Consider the following 23,339-nt stretch of genomic DNA (forward strand, 5'->3'; position numbering starts at 1 on the left):
CTGACTTACAGGGTCCTTCACGATGGCATCCTGTGATCTGAAGCCTTTGTATTATGGTTTGAAAATGGTTTGTACCCTCAAAGCATACATGGAAACTTTATAGCCATTGGAGCATTGTTGAGAGGTAGTCTGTGAAGGGGTGACTAGGCATCAGGAGGGATTAGTGCCCTTGTCACTGGTTGGTTGGGGTCAGTTACCATGATGGTGCGTGTTGTTAAAAAGTGAAGCCACCCACGGGGCTAAAGAGATGGCTCATGCATAAGAGCACTTGTCGCTTTTGCAGAAGACCCGAGTTCCAGTCCCAGAACCACATGGTGGCTCACAACTATCTGTAGCTCCAGTTCCTGGGGATCCAATGCCTTTTTCTGGCCTCGGTGGACACTGCATGAATGTGGTGCACAGACATACATGCAGGTAAAACACCAGGACACACACAAAATAAATAAAATCTTTAAAAAAAAAAGTGAAGCCACCCTTCACAATTCTCCTCTGCCACACATCCCTACATGAGAAATACTTGCCCCACGCTCTTTGACATCCCAGACTTCAGAACCATTAGCCAAAATAAACCCCCTTTCTTAAAAGTTACCCAGCTTCAGATAATTTGCTATAACAACTGAAAATGGATACATAGTCACAGATTAATGGAGGTCAGTGGAGAACTGCTCAGAGTCATTCTAAAATGGGTCTGGGGACACGGAAGCATAGTGGTCATTTCAGGAAATAAACTCTGGTCTGAGGAGATAGCTCAGTCAGGAAAGAGCTGGCCATCCCAGCACGAAGATGGGATTGGATCCAGGGTACTCATATTAAAAGCTGCATGTGATGGCATAGTCTTATAAACCCAGTGCTAGGGAGGCAGAGACAGGTGGATGCCCAGGGCTTGTTGGCCAGCCAGCCTCATCTAATTGGAGAGCTCCAGGTAAAAATGTGAGACACTGTCTCAAAAACAAGGTGGATGCGTGGCCACACACACACACACACACACACACACACACACACACACAGAATAAAAACACTATATAAAAGTAAATTGTTTTGCTATTCCTGTTGGCAGGCCTGTCAATGCCGGAAGTTAATTTCTTCCTTCTATACCACCCAATTGCATCAGGTGTTAAGTGGTTCCTTGGTCCAGACAATTGGTCAATAACTTCCAAATCCCTTGTGTAGACTAAACAAATCAAAATTTATTTTTCCTTCATGCTACTTGCTGGAGGGTTAGGTTCTGCTTTAGACTTGGCCTAATGGAGGCTTGACATGTCTGTGCCTGCAACATCTGGACTATCTTAGCCACTGCTGCTGCTGGAAAGAGATCATGGCGGGGTTGCCTCGTACCCACACTCAAACGCTTTGTCTTAGAAGTGATGCACATTGCTGATGTTCATCACCCGTTGGTTAGAGTAGTCTCAAAATTCCACCTCTCTACAGCAGGACCAGAAAATATAGGAGAGCATGTGGGATGCAGGAAAACACATGTTCCTGACATGTAAGGACCATGCCCTTTATGTCAAGGGGATGATAGTGAGTGTACTCCAAGCCAGGGAAGAGAATAGGGAGGCTCCAGAACCCCGTTCCTCCCACCCCAGAGGAGTAACCCTCTGCTGTGTGCAGGCCACTCTCAGGCTAGCGTTTCAAGTTGCTGATATGGGCAAACAAGGAGGTCTGGTCTCCCAGAACTACTTTCACATCAACTTCCAGACATGATCTGGAGGGATCCTCATGAATGAAGTGATAGAATGCTGTCCTGGGTTTGGCCAGGGGCCTTTCCTGCATCCATTTCCTTGTCCATAACAGTCCTGTATGTACAAAATGTAAAGGAGATGGACTACCCTTTCTATCAAAGGGCTAAATGAGACAGAGTGGTCCATCTTTAGAGAAGTTAGTAAAGACATCATCTGGCAGAAATTCCCTCCCCCCAGCATTTTCCAAGGTAAAAGTATGTGCATGAGGTGGCCTCCTGATCTCAAACGTGACCCTTTGCCTATCAGCTGGCCCACTGGGTCTGACCACTCAGAATGAGGTGCAGAACCCCTTTGCATTAAAAAGCAGGGCTCCCACTGAGTGTGTTTGCTTGCTGGATTTAGAGGGGCTGTTCATTCTTCTGCAGAAGTAAAAATTTTTGCCTTGCTGAAAAACTTTGTATTGTGTGGATATTTTCTTGGAACCCCAGACCCATTTCTGATACTGTGTTGCCATGATCTAATTATTCACGTACTTTCCATTGGATTGTAAGTCCTGTGTGTTCGTAGCTGAATCCTCAGCACTTAGCACAGCAGCTGACAAGGCAGGAACCACCAAATGTTCACAGATCCTCTTAGATTCCAAACATACGTTGATGTAATTAAGCTTTCACACCGGGCAGCTGTCAATCTTCTGCCACAGCTGTCCTTCTTTACCCTCCACAAGCACAACTAAGTGTCTTTTCAATATGAATGATCAAGAGACGTTAAAGAGCCCGGCCACTCAAACGCAACACCCAGCACTATGAGCTATACACTCATAGGTGTGTTCCCAGACTTTTCTGTGCCCCGATTCCCTTACCGGCACAATGCAGGTTCTAGTGGTCTCTGCCTTACGAGTGCTTATGAAGACTAAATAAAAAAGTATTGCCAAGCAATGCTTGCTCAGAACAGCGCTGTTAGCTAAAAGGCCATGACTTCTCTTTATCCCCCCCACCCTGCCACTTCCCTGTGTCCTCACACACTTCACCCATATTTCTGCCAGTGCCTGTGGGGTGCTTTCTGTATAGTGGATCTTTCCAAAAGTAGAGTTCAAGCCACTGAAGGCAGACTCAGGATCTTAGGGAGGGTGGAGAGATCTGCAAGAATCCCAGGGTGGTTTTCAGGGGATGTTCCAAGCCAAACAAACCATTCTTCAGTGCTAGGTATGGTGGCACACACTTATAATCCCAGCAACTAGGAAATTGATGCAGCATGGTCATGAGTTTGAGGCCATCCTGGGTTATATAGTGAGACTCTGTTGATGATTCATGCTGACGATGATTCTGTAGTGAGTTAAGTCAGGGGGATCAGACAGACTAGCTCTATGCAATGTGTATTAAAACATCAAACAGCTCATGAAGCCCTGTAGTAAAGAAACCTGCTTGGTTTGTTGAGTTTGGAGCATGCCCAACTTGCCCCTATTCTGTTCGCTGTCATGCATGATACTTAGAAAATCTATTGGATGTAATCAGGGGTATCGGTGACCCTGGACTCAGATAGGCCTGAGCCACCTGACGCTTTGCAGATGTTCTGCCTGGGCAATCTCTATCACTGGTAGAATTCTCAGCTTCCAACTTGTAAAATGGCAATCAGGGTACAGACCTTCAGAACCTCATAAGCTAAAACTTCCTCGGCTTGCCTGACCCATGTGGGTGCCGCTAACTGTCCTTCCTGCCTTCCCACCCTCCACTCCAAGGTCTAGCTGGCCTGAGTGACACTCCTGCTTGGATAGGGTGTGACAGGTTTGAGGAAACAGGGCACATCTGGCCCCTGGCCACTGTTCTGCCATTCCCAGGCAGTCGCTTCTCATCCAGATTTAATATTGATCCATGTCTGTAACTCCAGTCCATCCTCTTCTCCTTGGTGACCCCCATGGCCATTCTTAGAGGCCTCTACTGAGGCAGGAAAGAGCCTGGCAGGCTGCAGCTTTTCCCTGGATGGACAAGCACATCTCCCCTCATCAACAAACGCTATTTTTACCCTGAACCCAGTTGCTTTTTGCATACATCGAAGGAGTCAGTTTAGGAGAGGAGACGTCTGTTTCCGGCAGTTTTATTTTCTTTTATATCGGACACCTCACATCACCTCCTTATTTCAAGCTGCCCATCTGGGAACTTTGCCATCCAACTGCAGGCGAGGTCTTGTTTTGGTTTGGTTCCTTACTGAGTGAGAGCCAGCTTCCTCTGTGGCCTGCACAGCTGTTTTTGGCTCTTCACAGCAGGTGTCTTCTGGAGAGCAGAACTGCCCCTCTGGGAAAAGCTGTAGAGTTTCTCGAAGGACAAAAATCTTAGGAAGTTTGCTTTCTGTCATTGAGAAGCCATCCACAGCAATACATACTTCCTGAGTGCCTAAATACAAGAAAATTCTGTATTTTAGCTCTGTATTTCATCTTTATCCACTAAGTGAGAAATGATAGGACATAGGACTTGGTGGCTACATAGCGGTACTGGTGGCTTCTGTTTTTGTTTTCTTTTAAAAATTTTTATATTTATTTTATTTTATGTGTGTGAGTGCTTTGCCTGAATGTATGCCTGTGCTCCACATGCATGCAGGGTGCCTAAAAGTAGCAAGCCTTGGGGTGCTGGGAACCGAACCCAGGTCCTCTGCAAGAACAGTGAGTGCTCTTAGTCCCTAAGCCACCACTGAAGCCCCCTTCTATTCTTCATTTATCCCCCCCTTTTTTTTTTATTAAACTCCAGAGGAACACAAAATGAGCAGGCTGCAGCCTGAGCATCCCCCGTGGATGTGAGGAGAGACAGGTGTTTGCCTACAGAGAAAGTGTAAATAGGAGAGTCAGGGGTTTTGTTTGCAAAGACTTGGGAGCTGTTGACTGTGTCTGAGCAGAGGCTGACTGAGAACTATGGTGCCTCATGAAAACTAGTCAGGCAGGGATGGATCAGGGAAGAGAGTGGAAAGCATTTAAGAGATAACGGTCATGAGATGAACCAGGACCAGGCAAAGGGAACGGGAACAGAGTCTCAAGCAGAATGACAGCCCCAGACCACAGGCTGAGTTGTTGGTCACTGGCTGGGAGGAGGGGGGTGTCAGTCAGTGATGGCCCCTGGGTGCCTGGAGCGTCCTCTAGCCTCCAGCCCTGCCATCCCTGGCTTCGTTCACAGGAGTATCTAGCCTACTCCTTCTCTGTTTTTTCTTTCTTTCTTTCTTTCTTTCTTTCTTTCTTTCTTTCTTTCTTTCTTTCTTTCTTTCTTTCTTTCTTTCTCTCTCTTTCTTTCTTCTCTCTCTCTCTCTCTCTCTCTCTCTTTCAAGACAGTGTTTCTCTGCATAGCCCTGGCTATCCTGAAACTCACTTTGTAGACCAGGCTGGCCTGGAACTCACAGAGATCCGCCTACCTCTGCCTCCTGAGTGCTGGGATTAAAGGCGTGTACTACCACCACCTGGCTTGTTTTTCTTTTTGAGGCAAGATTTCATGTAGCCAAATTACATGGCCTCAAACTCACTGTGTGGCCAGGGTTGACTCTGAACTCCTCGTCTTTCTGCTTCTACCTCTTGAGTGCTGGAATTACAAGCATAAGCCTGGGTGTCTGATTTGAATCTGTCTTGAGTTTCAGGACTATTTACATTCCACTTACAAACCTTTCCAAAATCCTAAGACTGAGTTACTCATCACTTTCCCTGTGCTGTCCCGAATTCTTTCCATCTTTCTATTGCTCAGTAAACTCTTGAGGCAACCAGCTCAACATCCTGTCCCTCTGGATTGTGGCTAAGACACCAGCATGGGGTCAGAGGTAGATATGGCAGGTGAGCATTATAACTGGTTCACTAAGCTCTTGAACCCTCAGCTGCTGGTATTCAGTGGCTGTCCTCAGGTGGCTCCTATATATGGAGACGACTCAGCCCATGCCACTAATGGTAACCTGGAAAAATCTGCTCAATTCTGGTTCCAACTTTCAGGGCATGCACCCTTTAGTTAAGAAGCTGATGATATAACGAAGTACTAGTAATAGTGGCCACCTGTAGGGCTAGTCCACTTTAGCAAACACTTCAACATTTGTCCTGACCTTCAGATATCCCTGGAGGTGAGCATGCTGGCTGGCAGGATCTGTGTGGAAGATTAGAATGGAGACCCAGAGCTGTGACTCAAGGAGACACTGTCGCCAATGGCCAGAAGAGAGCCGATGGAAGCCGAGAGTACAGCCATGAATTCACTCAACAGACACTTACTGCTGAGCGCCTTCCAGGATCCAGGAGTTCTTCCAGGCTCTAGATCTGCAGACTGAAAAACAGGGCAGCCAGTCCCTGCCCTCTTGGAGCTTAGAGTCTATTAGATGAAAACAGACAGTAACTAAAGTTATTAAATCAACTGGAGCTGGCTGGTGTAAGAATTATGGAAAAGAGTAAGGGAACAGAGTGTCTGTGGATGGGGCTGTTCCGATTTGAACCAAGTTGCTCTGAGAAGGCTTTACTGAGAAGGTGACATTTAAGAAAAGGTATGAGGAACAAAGAACCATAGGAACAGGCCCTAGAGGACAAACTCACTGGGCCAAGGAGTCAAGTCAGAAAGATGCAATTTCAAAAGTGACTTCTGCGATCTTTAGACAATTAATTGAAAGACAGAATAGAAGTGTTCACCAAAGTAGTAAAAATATGTAGAATTAAACCAAACCTGGTATGCATTTGACCTTCATGGTTTGAAGATAGCTATTAAATAGTTCAGCTATTCTTTCCTCAGTTTTATGGGATTATCTCAAGATATGGGAGTAATTGTAGCTCTAGGCGTTTGGGCCACCTTAGGTGGGAATGTAACAGCTAGCAAACAGAAACTGTGGATAGCACTATGGATCCCCCTGATCATGCCCAGCCCCTTAGCCAGGGACCTTCTTCTCTCCAGCATAGACAGTGATTATCAAGGCACTGACCCTCTGTAGAGGATGCTGACAAAGATTGCCCAGCTCCTCAGGCAGGAGGCTGATGGCTCCAAGAGAAAGCCTCCACACTTGAGGTCAGGGCTCTCCTTGGAGGAAACCCGCATCAATTGCTGATCAATGGGCAGGGAAGGTTGTTGCCATGAGTAACAGCTCTGAATCGTCACTGAGCTCCAGCACATGGGCGGGCAGCTGCCTGTGTTGTATCTATTACAGTTCCTCCTGACCCATCTTCTCCCATTGCCCTTGATCCCACACATCCCTCATCTAAGTCCTGCAGACCTCAAAGAACATACCTTTAATATGCACTTGAATTGCTTCTGCCCCTTCCTCCCTACCATTCTATAAACAGACAAGTGTAGCTTATCTCTCCACTTAGAGTCTTCAATATGCCTTGGAGGGCTGAGCATCTGCATATTCCTGGGGCTTTAGTTTACACACCTAAGGATGTCATTTCTGTTTCTGTCCAAAGAGACTCAGCAACTTCATCAGCTCCTGACACAGGTGCAGGCGGCCAAAGGGCTCAGCCCACAAGCAGCCATGCCAAACCATTTCTCTAAGCTGTTTTTGCTGATGATGCAGCCACTCCCCCGCCCCAATCCCTCTCCAGGAAATACAAGTCTTTTATCAGCACCTGGGAGGAAAAGGAGGTTCAACCGCCCTGTAGACACAACCCGCACATGTGATGCCAAGCGCAGTCCTTAGCAACCTTGAGGTTTTATTTTAAATGTTTAAGTGTTTCTCAAAAAAGAGACATTCATGGGAGGGGGTTGATGTGGAAAATCGTTTTCAATGCAGTAGTCATTTTCAAAATACAAACTTTTGAATAATCCTTTCCTTTCTAAAATTTAAATAAAAGTAAAATTCAATGTTAGAAAGTTGTAGGGACAATAGTTCTCGCATCATGTGCCAAATCTAATGTCTATATTTAACTAATATACATACATACATACATACATACATGCATGCATACATACTAGCTACATGCTGCTGTGGTACAAGGATGTCGGCTCCTTTCAAACATATCCTGGGGCAACAGGTTGCTTCATGGCAGAAGAAGTAAATTTTCATACTGCTGGTCAGCTGAATCTCTGCTAGAAAATGTAGAAGAGAGACTAAGCTTGGTAGGTAAGAGCATTTGCCATGCAAGTGTGAGGACCTCAGTTCAGATCCCCAGGGCCCTTGTAAAAAGTCATATGTGATTACTCGTACCTGGAACCCCAGTGTGTTGGGGGGTACAGAGAGAATGAACTGCTGCAGTATCTTGGCCAGCCAGGCTAGCCAAAATGGTGAGCTCCAGGTTCAGTGAGAGACCCTGCCTCAAGGGAGCAAAGTAGAGTTTGATAGGGCAAGATGCTAGAGGCCCCCCTCCAGGCTCCACATTTGCACACATGGGCACACAAACTCACATACACACTGCTAACACACCAACAATAATGCCAAATTATCATACTATTTTCAAAGACAGAGGGTCCAGAACAACAACTTCTGCTGAAGGAAGAAGTTGACCTCCTGTAGCTTGGGTAGCTGGGGGAGGGAAAAGGGAAATCCCACAACTTTGATTAGACAGTTGGGTGAATTTCATCAGCTCCAGGGTCATCAAGTCATCTCCTGAATTCAGGCAGCTCTAACAGAACACTGGCAACAACAGCAGTTTATCTCTCATGCATCTGGAGGCTGAGAGGTCCTAGAGCAAGGAGCCAGTAGATTATCCCTGGGGAGGGGTCAGCTCTTTGTTTTCAGATGGCCCCTCCCACTAGCTCCTCCCTGGAGATCCCTCATGAGAGAAAGATCACTTCTCTGTCTCTGTCTTTCTCTGTCTCTGTCTGTCTGTCTGTCTGTCTGTCTCTCTCTCTCTCTCTCTCTCTCTGTGTGTGTGTGTGTGTGTGTGTGTGTGTGTGTGTGTAACAGCGTATGTTGAGGGCACAGAACACCGAGTCAGTTTTCTCATTTCACCTTTACATTCATTAGTTCCAGGGATTGAAAGCAGCCCTCCAGGCCCGATCCATCTCAGCTAACCTCACTCTGTCTTTTCTATTAAGGACCCTAATCTCATTCCTAAAGGCCCCACCCTTACGAACTGACTAACATTGAAGTCCTTGCCTCCCAGTGCATTCACACTGGGCATTAGAGCTTTACCGTGTGAATTATTTATGGTCAAGGCAACACAAATATGCAGTCTGTAGCAATGGAAAGAAAACAGATACACACGTTGTTTTGCTTATTAGATTCATACGTTGTCACATTAAACATGTGTTTCTCATGCAGACCTTTGGTTCACAACCCTGGCTGCGTAATAAATGTACCCAAGCTTCTAACGGTGGCCAGTCCCAGTTGCAGACTAGAGGAATTAAATCTGAAGGTGGAGGTGGGAGTGTGTGTGTGTGTGTGTGTGTGTGTGTGTGTGTGTGTGTGTGTGTTTCAGAAGCTCAAGGCTGAGAAAACGGTGGCATGGAGTCTTTGTTGAGCATGACTGAGATGGAAAACTCCGCTTTGATCTCCTTTATAGAATTCTGAAATTCTCTTGACACTTGGGTTTGCTAATGAAAAAAAACTATTCTGAACTGCTGGGTCATTTTCATCAATACTCTGGGTAATTTAAATTTGCACCACCAAGATCTCACCAGGTGGCCGGTGGCAGGGCACCAGAAGGCATCACCTGCCCTGTATGAGAGAGTGTCACAGGACAAATAACTGCTCTTCTATTGTTCATGTCCAGGTGCCACACTGGGGTAGAAATCTGAAGGATGTCACATCTCCTGGAGTCACTGAATGGATTGGCTGTGAGGGGCCGAAACAACAAAGCCAGGGTGAGCCAAAGCAAGGACTAGCTTTAGCTGTCTCCACAGGAAAAAAGAAAAGCAGCGCCCTCTATAGACAAAAGTAGGAAGCTCACATTTTAGTGATTTTGTTCTCTGACACACGAGCTTTCCAGTACTCATGTTCATCCACCCACATGCCTCTACACACAGAAATACACAGTCAAGGGCACTACACACACATGCATGCACACACACAGAGGCACACACACACACACACATACACAGGCACACAGAGAGGCACACAGAGAGGCACACACACGCAGAGGCACACACTTACACACACACACACACACACACACACACACACACACACACACACACACACACACACACACTGAAGGCAAAGGCAATACAAAAAAGGACCACATTAGTAGCACCAGCCTGGTCTCCGATTATTGTACAGAGCAGGAATTCCAGCTTCCTGGAATTCAGACTTATACCCACGAGTAACGCTGCAACATGAACCCACCAGTGTTGCCAACAGCATGCTTTTACCTGCAAAGGAGCAAAGCAGCTAGCTTCCTGAACCGGCCAGATTTTCCGTTTCTCTGGCATGGAAGTTCTCTTTGTCACCACTGGGGGTCAGTATTTCCATCTTAGAAGGCTTTGGGGTTGTGAGCCAAGCTGCCGAAGGAAAAAACATGGTGAATTAGATATCAACTAAATGACTTTTGGGGGTTCCAGCATCCTCTTTTTTTTTATGTTCCCTGCATCGAGTTCTGTCTGTGTTTTCCTGTGTGCAGTAAGCATCCATTTTACTTGCAAAGGCTGACATCAGGTTTGTACCATTCATTCAATTTAGAAAAAGTTATTTGACGGTTTCGTGTGTGTGTGTGTGTGTGTGTGTGTGTGTGTGTGTGTGTGTGTGTGTGTGTGTGTGTGTGTGTAATGAATTTTTGTTGTTTTCACCTGCCACCCATTCATTCGTCTGGTCAACATGTTTTGTGTATGAGAGTGAGTGTGTGTTGGGGGGAGGTGAGTGTTCGTGTACGTGCTTGTAAACTACAGGACAACCTTCAGATTTCCTCTCTCCCTTGCACGGAGCTTGCCAAGCCAAGTAGGCTGGCTGGCCAGGGAGCCTCAGTACCTGCCTGCCTCTGTACCGCCGCCCAGTACTGGAATTGGAAGCACATTTTATATGGGCTGTGGGACTCCAACTCAAGTCTCCCTGCTTTCAGGACCACAACTGAGCCATCTCCCGAGCCCTAAATGAACACGCGGTATCCTGTAGCACAGGATCTCCTCCTATGGAGCTTTGGGGATTCTGGATGCCGAATACGGCTTGAAAGTGGCCATTCTGTAGGAAAAGAAGGCCATCCTAGTGTTCGGCCTCATTTTGACATTTGATAGCTGGGCAACCATGGGTAAGACATCTTGACTCTCTTATAGTTACGTACGACATGCATAACCAACACTTCCTTTCTACCTGATTTTGAAAAGTAGAGGTGTTGAGCGATGAAATACACAGAATGGTCATTAAACACCTGTTCAAGTCTGTAGAACAGCACATGTGCAACACTGAGTGGACCCTAATGTAAACAGTGGACTTGGCTAGGTCTCTGCAGGTTCACCCACTCAGCAAGTATACTGCTTTGATGGGGGCTGTTGGTAACGGGAGAGGCTGTGTGTCCTGGTATGTGTATGGTATCTCCTTACCTTCCTCTTAATTTTGCTATAAATTCTGAAACCGCTCATTGAATTTTTTCACTTAAAATGTTAATGATGTTACTTGTACATATGAACCCTAATTGAAGGCGTGTATAACGTGTAGGTAGAGGCTACTCTGACTTCCTGATCCTCCATCCCTGGGTTGTACAAATAGCATGAGGTTGAAGTCAAGTCCATCATTTCTTGACATTTTGGTGACAGGAAATTTCCTTAAATCTTCTCCAGGTGTCTATCTAATTTTTAAAGACAATGCCAATCTGCAAATTCCTCTTTGAGAAAATATCAGTTGACACTCAGATTATACACCAGAGAGGTCATGGGTCCCATTTCCTTCCACAGTTAGCAAATGTTGGGTTTTTTGCATATTGTAACACATAAAAAAGACACCCTACTAGAGTTTTTGCTTGCTTTCCCTGTGTGTGTGTGTGTGTGTGTGTGTGTGTGTATGTGTGCATTTATGCATCTGTGCGTGTGTGTGTGCATGTGCATGTGTGTATGTGTGTGTGCATGTGCATGTGTGTATGTGTGTGTGCATGTGTGTGCATGTGCATGCATGTATTGTGTGTGTGTTTGTGTGTAGGGATCATATCACTTCTTGTGTTTGTTAATAATATTTTTGTTGGATATGCTGTGTTTTCTTTGTTTTGTGGGACATAGTTAGAGAAAACATGACAGCATGACCACTCCTTGGTACAGTTAAGGAAGAGATCAGCCAGAGGCATCTGGAAGAGTCCAGAGTAGAGAGAAAAAGAAGTAGACTGAACTTGGCCAGCAGACTAGACATGGCCAGGGCTGTCTGCAGAGAGGAGAGAACAGCAGGGGATGAAGAACGGAGAAAACATAGTGAGAGGAGCAGGAGCAGAGCATGGAGAGAAGGAGACAGCACGGCAGGAATAGCAGGGCTATAAGGAGAGCGAGTGGCTGGGGGTGGGGAGCGTGTGAGCTGCAGGGAGCTTAGGGTAGGGAGGAGTGAGAAGGACTAGGACACCAGCATGGACTTTGAAATCTGTAAATGGTGCTTGTGATGCTGAGGGAGGCTGGAGGCCAGTGTGAACTTCGAGGCACCACAGGTAGCCATGTGTCCCTTCTGCCAGGGGAAAGGGAAGTGACTCCTTTTGGTAGATGGGAACCAGTTTTGAAAGTTCATGGGGAATGCTGGCTTTTATCTAAGTGCCAGAAATCCTCCCACAGTCCAGATTGAGCCCATTTCTGGATATTTGAACTGCCTTTTGGAGTCTGGAGAATTAGAATTTCCTTTGGAAAATAACAAAATTAGCTTTCTTTCTGTATTTTGGTTGCTAACGTTTGCTCTAATGTGTTCTCTGCCTCAAAAAAATGTGTGTGTGGTATACGTGTGTGTGTGTGTGTGTGTGTGTGTGTGTGTGTGTGTGTGTGTGTGTATGGGAGTGTACATACCCCTGTGCCTCTATGTATGTGTGTATGCATACACACACACACACACACACACACACACAAACCAGAAGTCAATATCAGATGTCTTCCTCTATCTCTTTCAATTGTATTTTTTTGAGACAGTCTCTCTGAACCTGGAGATTGACGTTTCAGCTAGACTGTCTGGCCAGCAAGCCCTAACAACCCTCCAGTCTACACCTTCCCTCCCCTGACCAGTGCTGGGGCTACAGGCACACATCCCCACACGTGGCTTTTTTTTTTTTTTTTTTTTTTTTTTGGTTTGTTGTTGTTGTTGGTCAATTCTGAGGTTCTGAATGCAGGTCTCGAAGCCTGCACAGTAAGCATGTTAACCCGCTGGGCCACCTCCCCAGTCTATCTTTGACTTTTGACTTGGTTAGCAGTGGTACTTTGTAGACGGTTTATGGTGCCTAGGCTTTGCATCACATGTAGACTTTTCCCATTCAGAGATTATAAAGAGGAGCAGAATCCTATGTTCTCTTCTTGGTTTTTTTTTAATCGTTTTATTTTCATATTTAAATTGTCAGCCCCCATGGATTCTATTTTTATGAACCAAGTATGATATTGGACCAAAGTTCCTCTTCCTCTTAAGAGCTTCCTAGTTGTCCTAGATTCTTTCATCAAATAATCTGTCTCCCCTGGTCTGAAACCTCCATAGATGGTGAGAGAATCAGCATAGGTCAATGACTTCTAAATCTGGCAGCAGAAAGCTCTGTAAGGTACAGAAATTCAGACGAGGCTTAGAGGCCCAATGGTGCCTTGTCATTTGGAAAAAGAAGAAATAAATGTGCATTGAGCTGAAGCTACACGTCAATAAATAGCTGTGTGGGAGAGTGGAAAGAACACGGCCCCTGAATCAGAAGCCCTCCCCTTGCTTCTCCTGTGTGAACAAGACACCCAGCTGTCCCAAGCCTTGGTTTTCTCCTGTGCAAAGAAATATTAGCCGCTGTGTCATCGTGTGGTTTGGTGGTCAAGTGCATTAGTGGCTGTGGAAGAGCTTTATAAACTGTGGGGAGCCATAGGCCTGGCTGCTGTTTGCGTTTTTGCAAGGCTGGCCCAGGACTGCTAGTTAATGTAGGTGACACAACCCAGATTTCTGAATATTTAAACGTTCCATCTTCATGATTTCTTAGGAGCTGGTCAGCTTCTTTTACATTGCTAGTAAGAATCCTGGGTCTGTGTCTTTTTAGCTTTCTCCTTTTAGACAGTATCTGGTCAGGGAGGTGGTAAGAAGAGGAGGAATGACAGGGACATTCAGTGTCATCTGCCTGGAAGAGGGCTAAGAAACAGAGTGAAGTTCATGGCCTCATATGATAGTTTTCCAGGATTTTTTTGTTGTTGTTGTTTGTTTGTTTGTTTCTCAAGACAGAGTTTCTCTGTGTAACTCTGGCTGTTCTAGAACTGACTCTGTAGACCAGGCTGGCCTCGAACTTATGGAGATTTGTTTACATCTGCCTCCTAAGTGTGTACCACTATCACCCAGCTTCTACGATTTTAAAAAAAATGTTCCGTTCTATGATTCATAGCAGCTTTGTTGGCAATGCAGAGCGGTGGTAAGAACCAGGCAGTGTGGTGGTCAGATCCATTCCCTCCTCCTGTCAGTACTCTGCAACCTCATTTCACCCCAGGGATTATGAAGATAGCATTCCTCGTGTTCATGCAAGTTTTCACGGGGGGGTTCCTGACAGCTCAGACTTGCTCCAGGGAACACAGTGTACTGTGCCTGTGGTCCATCCTGTCGGGGATGTGCAGCCAGAATGGGACATTGCTCTTTCCCACCCCATGGACCAACAGGAAAATGCTACTAAGATCTTGTCAACTGAGCCAGAGAAGACAGTCTTCTGCATTGTCCCGGCGGAAGGCACAGTGTCTAGGAGGACAGAATGCAGAGAACACGCTGGATACAGTGAGCACACGGGATGAGTGCTCAAGGAAGGGATCCTTAGGACCAGGACAAAGAGGTGTACAGGGCAGCTGATGAAGAACAATGCTGCAGTGACTGAATGTGTTGAACCTGAGAAACCTGTTCTTCGGAGTTCCCTGGGTTGTGAACCCAGCTTTATTGTCTTTCCATCAACCCAACGACCAGTTAGTTACTTGGTGGCTAATGTTGATCACTGCTCCAAAAGTGCAGAAGCCATCCAGCCCAGGGGAAATTGACATCAACATTCTCCCATGGTTAGCACATTTTAGTATATTTTATTAAGTTCTAAAACTTTGAAAACTGATCGCCCAAAACACTCCAGCAGTTGGTCCAGGTGCTGTGACAAACGACATTTTCTCTGGGCCAGTTATCAACAATAAGTGAACCCTCAGGGAGTGAATTAAAAACCACAATAGGGTGTTTACAGTTTCTTTGGAGGGGGTCCATATTACTTCATTTTCAATTCAGAGTTTTCATTAACTCTATTCAAGTCTAGAGCTAGAGGAATGTACACATGTGTGTTCTTGTTAGTGCAAGCCCACTGGCTGGGGTGGGGAGGTAACCCACACCCAGTGCTCCACACTCAGGAGGCTCACACTTGGATCCATGCTTTGATGAATAAGGGGCCTCATGTGTTCATTTAGCACTGAGCCCTACAAAGTATGTAGTCAGTCCTGCTCACTAGATGATAGATTATGCTGAGAGAAAGAGAGAGAGAGAGAGAGAGAGAGAGAGAGAGAGAGAGAGAGAGAGAGAGACCTTATAACCAGGTCTGTCACCACACAAGCATGCAATCCCAGCATTCAGGGGATTGTGGCCAGAAGATCACCACAAGTTCTGGGCCAGCCATGGCTGCTGGGTCTCAACAATTAAAATTAAATACAGTTTAAAAAGAAAACAAGAGGGTCTGGAAAGATGTTCAGTGGTTAAGAGCACATATTGTTCTTACAGTGTTTCCAGCACTCACATCGGGCAGCTCCCAACTACCTTAACGCTAACTCCAGGGAATCTGGTTCTGATGCCCTCTTCTGGCCTTCCTGAGTACCTGCACTCACATGCACATACAGCAAATAGACATACACACATACACATAACTAAAACAATAAAATAAATATAAAAGTAAAAATCAAAAAATAAAAAGGGAAATATATATCAATATTTACAGGGGAAATTGTTTCATCATGCTAATAATGTATATACATAAAGTATGATTTCAAATAAATAGCAGTGAATAGGTAGGGTTTTGTTTGTTTGTTGTTTTTTGTTTTGGTTTTTGGTTTTGGTTTTGGTTTTGGTTTTTTGAGACAGGGTTTCTCAGTGTAATTTTGGTGCCTGTCCTGGATCTCACTCGGTAGCCCAGGCTGGCTTCGAGCTCACAGAGATCGGCCTGGCTCTGCCTCCCGAGTGCTGGGATTAAAGGCGTGCGCCACCACCGCCCAGTGTGGTAGTTTTGAAAGGAAAAAAATAACCATAGTTAAGTTGGTTTGGGAACATTAAGTCTCACCATGTTACACCGACTGCCTAGTTAGAGGAAGTGAGAGAGAAAGAGGGAGAAATTGAGGAGAGAGGGTCACGGGTGTAGGAGAGAAACATAAACTAGGAGGGAGAGCTGAAGCTGGTGCCAACTGTCTTCTTTGGATGAAAAAAGAACTGGTTGTTTCTGATGCATGCATTAGCTATGGATATGGATTATCAGTGAGATATACTGTGTGCTCTCTTCTTGTGTGGCTTTTCCTTATTTTTCTATTTTTATTTCATTTCGTGTGCACATGAAGTCAGTTCTCTTCTACTTTGTGGGTTCCAGGGAATGAACTCAGGTCATCAGGGTTGGCAGCAAGGGCCTCTAATGTTGAGGCCCCATTATCTGGGTTTAAATGGTTTCTGGTCTGGGCTTATTTTGAACCAAACTAGAAACCTCATCACAGCTCTCCTTTGGGAGGCTGAACTCAAGGTAAAACCCGTGCCTTTGATCTCCAGCTTCTCAGGGTACATGGCAGATTGCCTTGATTTCTAATGATAACACGAAAAAGCAAACAAAATAAGAAATCTCTTTTCTCATACTGAGCTAATAGAAATATTTCCCCTTAAATTTTCAGTATTGCTAATTAATTAATTAACTTTCCTCATCCTAGTAATCTCTTCCACCAAGTGGTCTTTTAAATATATGTGACTCTGTTGCTTTAATGAGAGCATAGTCACAGTCAGTCACTCTGAAAATGCAGCACCCAGAATCCGTATTTAGAAATTTTAACACACACACACACACACACTTGAGTGTGTAAAATAGTGCAGGAAGCTCACTGCAGTTGAGTTCGATCATTTACTTGTAGGTTGGTTGTTAGGCACTTGAAAACACTTTGTTCCCACGGAAGCAAGGCTATAAATGGTGCTTTGGTCCCCAGGCTCAAAAGACTGTTGGATAAATGTTTGCCCTCGAGATGAAAATAGAAAACAAAACAACTGGTCACACAGTAATGGGGGAGCAGGAGAAAGCTAACAGTGTCAACTTGTTGGCTTTGAACACTCCAGCAGCATGAATCCCAGTACAGCAGCTCAGAGGATCCAAATGGCCCTTTGAAGGCTTAGTTGAAAGTGTGTGTGTTCTTCAAGGGCACCAAGGGATCCTTTTGTAATATCATGTTCGGTTTTATCCTTCTGGCTGAGCACAGGAAAGAGGGCCAGAGAGGAGGAAAGCCTTCCCGAGATGCCCAGAGAGCTCAGAAAGTCGAGGGGGAGAAACACTGGGTGGCCTCCAGTGCTGTCACTCAATCCTGCCATGGGAATACCAATTGTCCCCCATGCTCCTTCTTCATGTGGGCTCATGAAGCTTACACAGCCTCCTCCCTGGGGAGCTGTCCCATTTTCCCAGCTCCCAGACTAGCTCACAGTGTAGCATCTTGCTATCTCTAGAAAAGTCATGCCATTTCATAATTCTGTGCTTACACATGTTCCCTTCACTTGCCTAAGAACTCCTCAAAAGAAGAAAGAATTTAAAAACATTTTAAAAAGGATTTCAGAGACCTGCTTAACACTGGATGCATGTTTCATTTGTCTAAGTTGGCACCAAGCTTTGAGGAAAAACCAGGACTGAAAAAGAGAAAGAGTGAAGACATTGCCTGTAAGGGGAGGCTCAAGGCTGGGAAGGGTCTTTAAACTCTACAGATGATGGCTGGCTGGACTGTGAGGTGTCCCCAGGCACCATGCTACCCCTTTTTATCAACAATTCTTAGTGTTCATATGGGACTCACTTTGCAGATCTGGGTGGGCTTCTGATGGTGTTATCTCCATCCTGTTAAACTGAATTTGAGGATCTGGAAGCTTCTGGAACAGCCAGAATAATGATGTGGTGGTAAATATTAAACAACTGGTTCTGGGGAGGGGGGTCCCTGATTTAAAGCCTTAGTCTCTTCTTGGAAAATCACTCCACTACATTCACCATCATAGTGCCCCTCACATGCAGATAAATATAGAAGATGTGACTAGCCTCAAAATCATCCACGATAGAAATTTAACTAGGAAGAGATGATTTAAGTGGATTTGTTACATTTATTTTTCAACAACTTTATTTTTAATTTCATATATACCTTTTTTCAAATAATAGTGTTGTTAAATACAGGTTCACAAAATTCTCTAAAAGTTAACAACTGTCTCTGGTTGTTGGGGTCCACAGATGTTTCCTAGTGAGATCTGAGCTTGCTTTACACAGCAGGGGGATGTGTAAGGGGATGGACTGATCACATGCGTGGTTACCAAGTGTTTAGAAGGGTCTGCTCTTGGCTGTGCTGTGTGGCATGCTTTGATCTAGCAAGGAGGAGGTCTTTTGCTCCACCCCTTGGCATTCCTTTAAAAGCCCTTTAGCAGAGACAGAAGGGGCTGGTGGGTTTTGGTCCAGGCCCTCCCAAGGCTATCCTGTGTCTGTCTCTCTCCCCTCTGTATTTCTATTTAAGTATTTCCCACTTCTCCCTGCTCAAAAGTATCATGGGGAAAAAAGTGGGGATGGGTCCCCCACAATTGGTATGAGCTAGATTCAACAACTCATTGAACAAGAGCCATCTGGCCATCTTGGAGGAAGTAACTAAGCAAGTGGCCCAGAATGAGGGAGAAATGGTCATAAGTATGATGCTTGGGCCCTGAACTCAGTAGTCTGCCCAGCACAGGACTCCTGGGCCATTCATGGGTTGTCTGTTGTTTGTATTTGAAAAATTCCTAAATGAAATACAGATTTTTGCGCATTTGACATTTAAATACTAAGTAACTTATCATTTCAAGGTGTACTTTACATTTGCACTTTTATAAGTAAACCCTAAGCTTAGGGATAATTTTTGAATTTTTCATTTTTTCTTTAAGTACACAGCCATTTTAAGAATCCTAAGACATGTTCTCAAACACTCTTTAAGAAGTTTCTGTCAGTAGCCAGTCCTTTATGGAGAGCAAACCCTTTTACAACCCTGAATAAAGGTCACTTTAAAATTATTTTGAAAACTTAAGAGTTGGCATCTCCTGCTCGCTTTAATTTATTTCTTTGGTTTGGTAAGATTATGTACGTGTTTATATAACCTTGTTTGCCATTTGCTCACTATGGGGATTGCCATTTTTTCCTAATTTGGAAAACCTCTGTATACATTAGATTACAGGGCATCACTGAAGGTCTGTTTCTGTGAAGTGACCTTGCATAGATGCCTGTTACTTCTAGATGTCGGGTCCTCTTGTTTATAAAGGAGAAAAATGGGGAGTTCTGTGAGAAGGACACTGACCCATTGGATCTTCCCCATTCCAACTTCAAAGCTGCTGAAGTTTCTAGTCTCTCAATCCTCAATTGGTTATTGAGGGTTATCAAGAGGGAATTTGGCTTGGACAGTTTGAGGCTCGGATAGGACACCTTTCATAAGTCCTAAGGGACTACATTATTAGTTGAGTAACATTGTAAGGCACATACAAAATGCTTTTCATAAACAGTCAGCTTCCTTGTTCTGACCAGAGACACTGTTGTCTTTGTAAAAAGGACACTCTCCCTAGGTTGTGGGTGAGTCAGTCTTAGTTCTTCCTTATTTTGTTCTAGTTTGAATCTTTATCTATTTCAGACTTTTTCAGGGGCTAGAGGGATGGCTCAGCTGTTAGGAGCACTTATTGCTCTTCCTGAGGACCCAAGTTCAGCTACCAGCACCCACATGGCAGCTCACAACCATATGAAACATCAGTTCCAGGAGATCCAACAGCCCCTTCTGGCATCTGAGGACACCAGGAATGCATGTGGTGCACATACATGCATGTAGGCAAAACACTCATACACATAATAAATAGATGATAGATAGATAGATAGATAGATAGATAGATAGATAGATAGATAGATGGATGGATGTTTGTAAGTCAGTTCATTCTCTGGGCCTTGGTTTCCTGATCTTGGATTTTTAAGTTAAAAATACAGACTGTTATGCAGTATTTGGGACAGGCTTTTACTAAAAAAGTATCCACTTGTTTATCTAAAATTGAACTGAGCATCCTTTATGTTTATCTGCTAAATCTGATTGAATACATGAACAAGAAAATTAGGCCACTCTGAAGAGTAATTGGGGTCCCAAGTATGGGGAGTCTACCAGAGGAGAACATTCTGGAATCATTGTGAAGGAAATGCTGGTGAGGTCAGCATTGATTGATCTGGGTCTCTAGAGTACTAGAGACATCGTTAGAAGGTAAACAAGCCATGCAGGTGGAATCAGAGACCTAACAAAACCCCATAGCATTAGAGTTAATGACAGAGGGTGAGCCACTGGAGAAATAAAGCTTGATTCCTCAGTCTGTTCCTCAGATAGAGATGGTCAACCGCTTTCCCATGGAGTGCCTGCTTTGGTAAGGAGCATTGCTGGACTTAGGGTAACAGCCTACGCCTCAAGAAGCCAGCTTCTGCCACCTGTCCTTGATAAATGAATTAAAGCAGTCAAACAGTGAAAGCAGAAAGAGGATCTGCATTCAATGTGGCCACTTTGGGAAGAGGTCTAATGACCCACCCAAGTCCACCTGCAGGGTCCTGATGTGGGGTTAAAGTTCAAGCAGAGAACCAGAGTTATGCGTAGCTCAGAAGTCCTCAGTCAAAGTGTGGTCCCGCCCACCACGGACCTTTCTGGAACGTGCAATGACTAGTTCCTGGCTGGCCTAGGTTTAGGCCTTTTCCTCTCTCAGCATGAGATTCTTGGAGGAATTCCAGCTTCTTGCGGTCCACTGTTTGAACAGTCTGATAGTCAGATGAAAGATAAAAGTGTCTCTGCTGGGCCAGTCAGACTAGCAGTGACTTCCCAGACTCATTTTCAGAAGGACAGCTTCCTCTATGCACAGACTCAGGTTGGGGAACGGCTTTCCTGGCCACACAGTTCCCATTGTTGCAGGTGATTAGGATTTCAATCACTGTTAACTCAGTTAACCAGAACCGCGGTGGCAGCCCACAGCTGTGTTTGTTTCATACCTTTGCAGTCTTTCACTATCGACCGGATTTAACAGGGGAAGTCACAGTTAAACAATGTTCTAGCTTTATGTTTGCTGCGAAGAAAGATCACAGCCGATGTCTGTAATCCCAACACTTCAGAGGTGGAGGCAGGAGGATCACGAGCTCTATGCCTTTTGTGCTGCATATTGAGACCCTGTCTCAGAGGAAATGATAGGAAAAGAAAGGCCAGCGAAACAGAATATAGTCTTTTCATGTGGATATATAGATATAAATAATTTCATCAAAGTAACATAATAGATTTTTTTAAAAAAAAACAACAAAGATTGGCATATGCTCAAAGTGAAAACTATGACTGAAATACAAAGAGATAGAGTAAGTCAGAGAAGATATTCTGGTGGGCCTGGATGAAATTTGACAAGCTTCTTTAAAAAACAAAACAAAACAAAACAAAAACAAAAACAAAAAAACAGTGGTTACTGAAGGTGAGTGGGATTTGGGCAGGCCATAAGGCGTTAGAAAAAAGAACAAGATTGGGGTGATCAGAGACACCAGGGGTCTCCCTAGCAGTACCCTCCTTTTCTGGAGACAGTATTGACCAGGCCTGGGACACTGGGCAGTCCCAGCCCCTGGTGCTTCTGCAGAGGGGGTAGACAGTGACAATCGTTCAGAACACTGACGTAGTTTTAAACATGAACGCTGCAAACTCGTGGACAAGCTGCAAGACTGCTACAATAAATCCCCCGCCCCAGCACCCTGTTTCGTCACTGCTAACATTTTAAATGACCATTTGAAAATAAGTGGTAGGAATCATGACCCTTCCATGTTAAATCCATCAGCACCTACCGCCCAGAAACAGTGTAAGAAGGATCTTCTACACCACCACTCAACCGAACAATTCCTAAATTATTAGCATCACCTTAATTGTTAATACCAGTTAATATCCAGATCACAGTAAAAATCTGCAGTTGGCTCAAGCACTCTGTAGTTGATTTCCTTAAACCAACATCCAGTTAGGCTCATGCATTGATTGTACTTGATTGTCATGGCTCTTGAGTCTGGTTGAACTTTGAACAGTTCCTCTTATTTTTTTCTCCTTCCTTTTTCCTTCCCTCTTTTCTTTCTGTCAAGACCAAGTGGCTGCTTTGTAGAATTTCTACATCTGGATTAACAAACAAACAAAAACAATAGCAACAACCCCCCCCCACACACACACACACAAAACAAACCAAAACCCACCATTATTGTTTCCTTTTAGTGTTACAGACTTTCTTCTTTACTCTTTATTTCATAAGGATCTCATTTCCCAGTTTGCCTAATATTTTGCCTATACACTGTGATCCTAACATCCTTGTAACCCTTGCACTCTCCAGATGTCCTCTTTTGGATTAACTATGGTTCATTCCATGTAAACTGGAAAGCTAGATCTGAAAGTTAACCAGTCTGAGCGTGAGCACTGGCATCAGAGTCCTTCATAAGTGAGATAGGGCACTTAGCTTTGTTTCACGTCAGGAAGCATTGTGGGTAGTGCTAGACTTGATTATTATGTGATTAAGGCACTAACCACCAGATCTCAGCTCTAACACCTCGGCTCTGTAATTGGTCAGAGGCCTCTGGGATGAGACTTCAGTACGTTGTGCTGTCGTTGGAATATGTGTCCTCCAAAATATTTTATGTCCTGGCTTTGGCATTCATTGATGGTCTTTAACTTAATCTGTTTTTCATTTGAGATTGTGCAATGGTGGTTTTACTGGAAAGTGAATTCAGTCCTTTGTATATGCTGGACATGCATGCTACTACTGAGTCATAGCCCTACCCCCCTACCCTCTTTTTTTATTTTTTTCCTTTTCTTTTCCTTCTCATTTTTAAATTCTTTTAAAGATTTATTTATTTTGTTTTATCTATATGAGTGTTTTGCTTGTGTGCATGTATATATACCAAATGTATACGTTGCCCTCAGAAGCCAAAAGAGGACATCGTATCTGCTGAAACTGAAATTATGAATAGTGAGCCACTATGTGGGTGCTGGGAACCCAACCTGGCTCCTCTGCAAGAGCCACAAGTGCTCTTAGCCGCTGAGCCTTCTCTCCAGCCCTCTTACTATTATTTTTTTCTTTTGAGAAAGTTTCTCAGTATACAGACCCAGCTTGTCTTGAGATTGCTCTGTAGGACAGGCTAGCCTTAAACTCACAGAGATCCACCTGCCTCTGCGCTCTGAGTGCTCACTCTGAAGACATGCACTGGCAAGTCAGGCACTCTGGCTCTCTTCTTATTTTCCATTTTGATACAACGTCTCATCGAATTGCCCAGGCTGGCTCTGAACGCTGTAGCTCAGGTACGACTTAAATTTGCCACCCTCTTGCCTCAGCCTACCAAGTGTGTAAGATTACAGGCCTGTACCGTCAAGCTCGTCTGGGATTTCCTTATTCTGCCACTCATTCTATAGTGATTAA

General features: G+C 44.6%; 1 long non-coding RNA gene across 1 annotated transcript; it reads right to left on the bottom strand.

The window, feature by feature from the left end:
• Positions 1–3,772: 3,772 nt before the first annotated feature.
• On the bottom strand, positions 3,773–7,693 carry LOC128095429 (uncharacterized). The gene is made up of 3 exons (XR_008213241.1): positions 7,583–7,693; positions 5,905–6,001; positions 3,773–4,069 (listed from the first exon to the last, which is right to left on the bottom strand). It is a non-coding gene; the product is annotated as an uncharacterized LOC128095429 (long non-coding RNA).
• Positions 7,694–23,339: the final 15,646 nt, after the last annotated feature.

The sequence above is a fragment of the Peromyscus californicus genome, unplaced genomic scaffold (genome assembly GCF_007827085.1).
Source record: "Peromyscus californicus insignis strain IS unplaced genomic scaffold, ASM782708v3 Scaffold_4__1_contigs__length_199733344, whole genome shotgun sequence".
Taxonomy (NCBI): domain Eukaryota; kingdom Metazoa; phylum Chordata; class Mammalia; order Rodentia; family Cricetidae; genus Peromyscus; species Peromyscus californicus.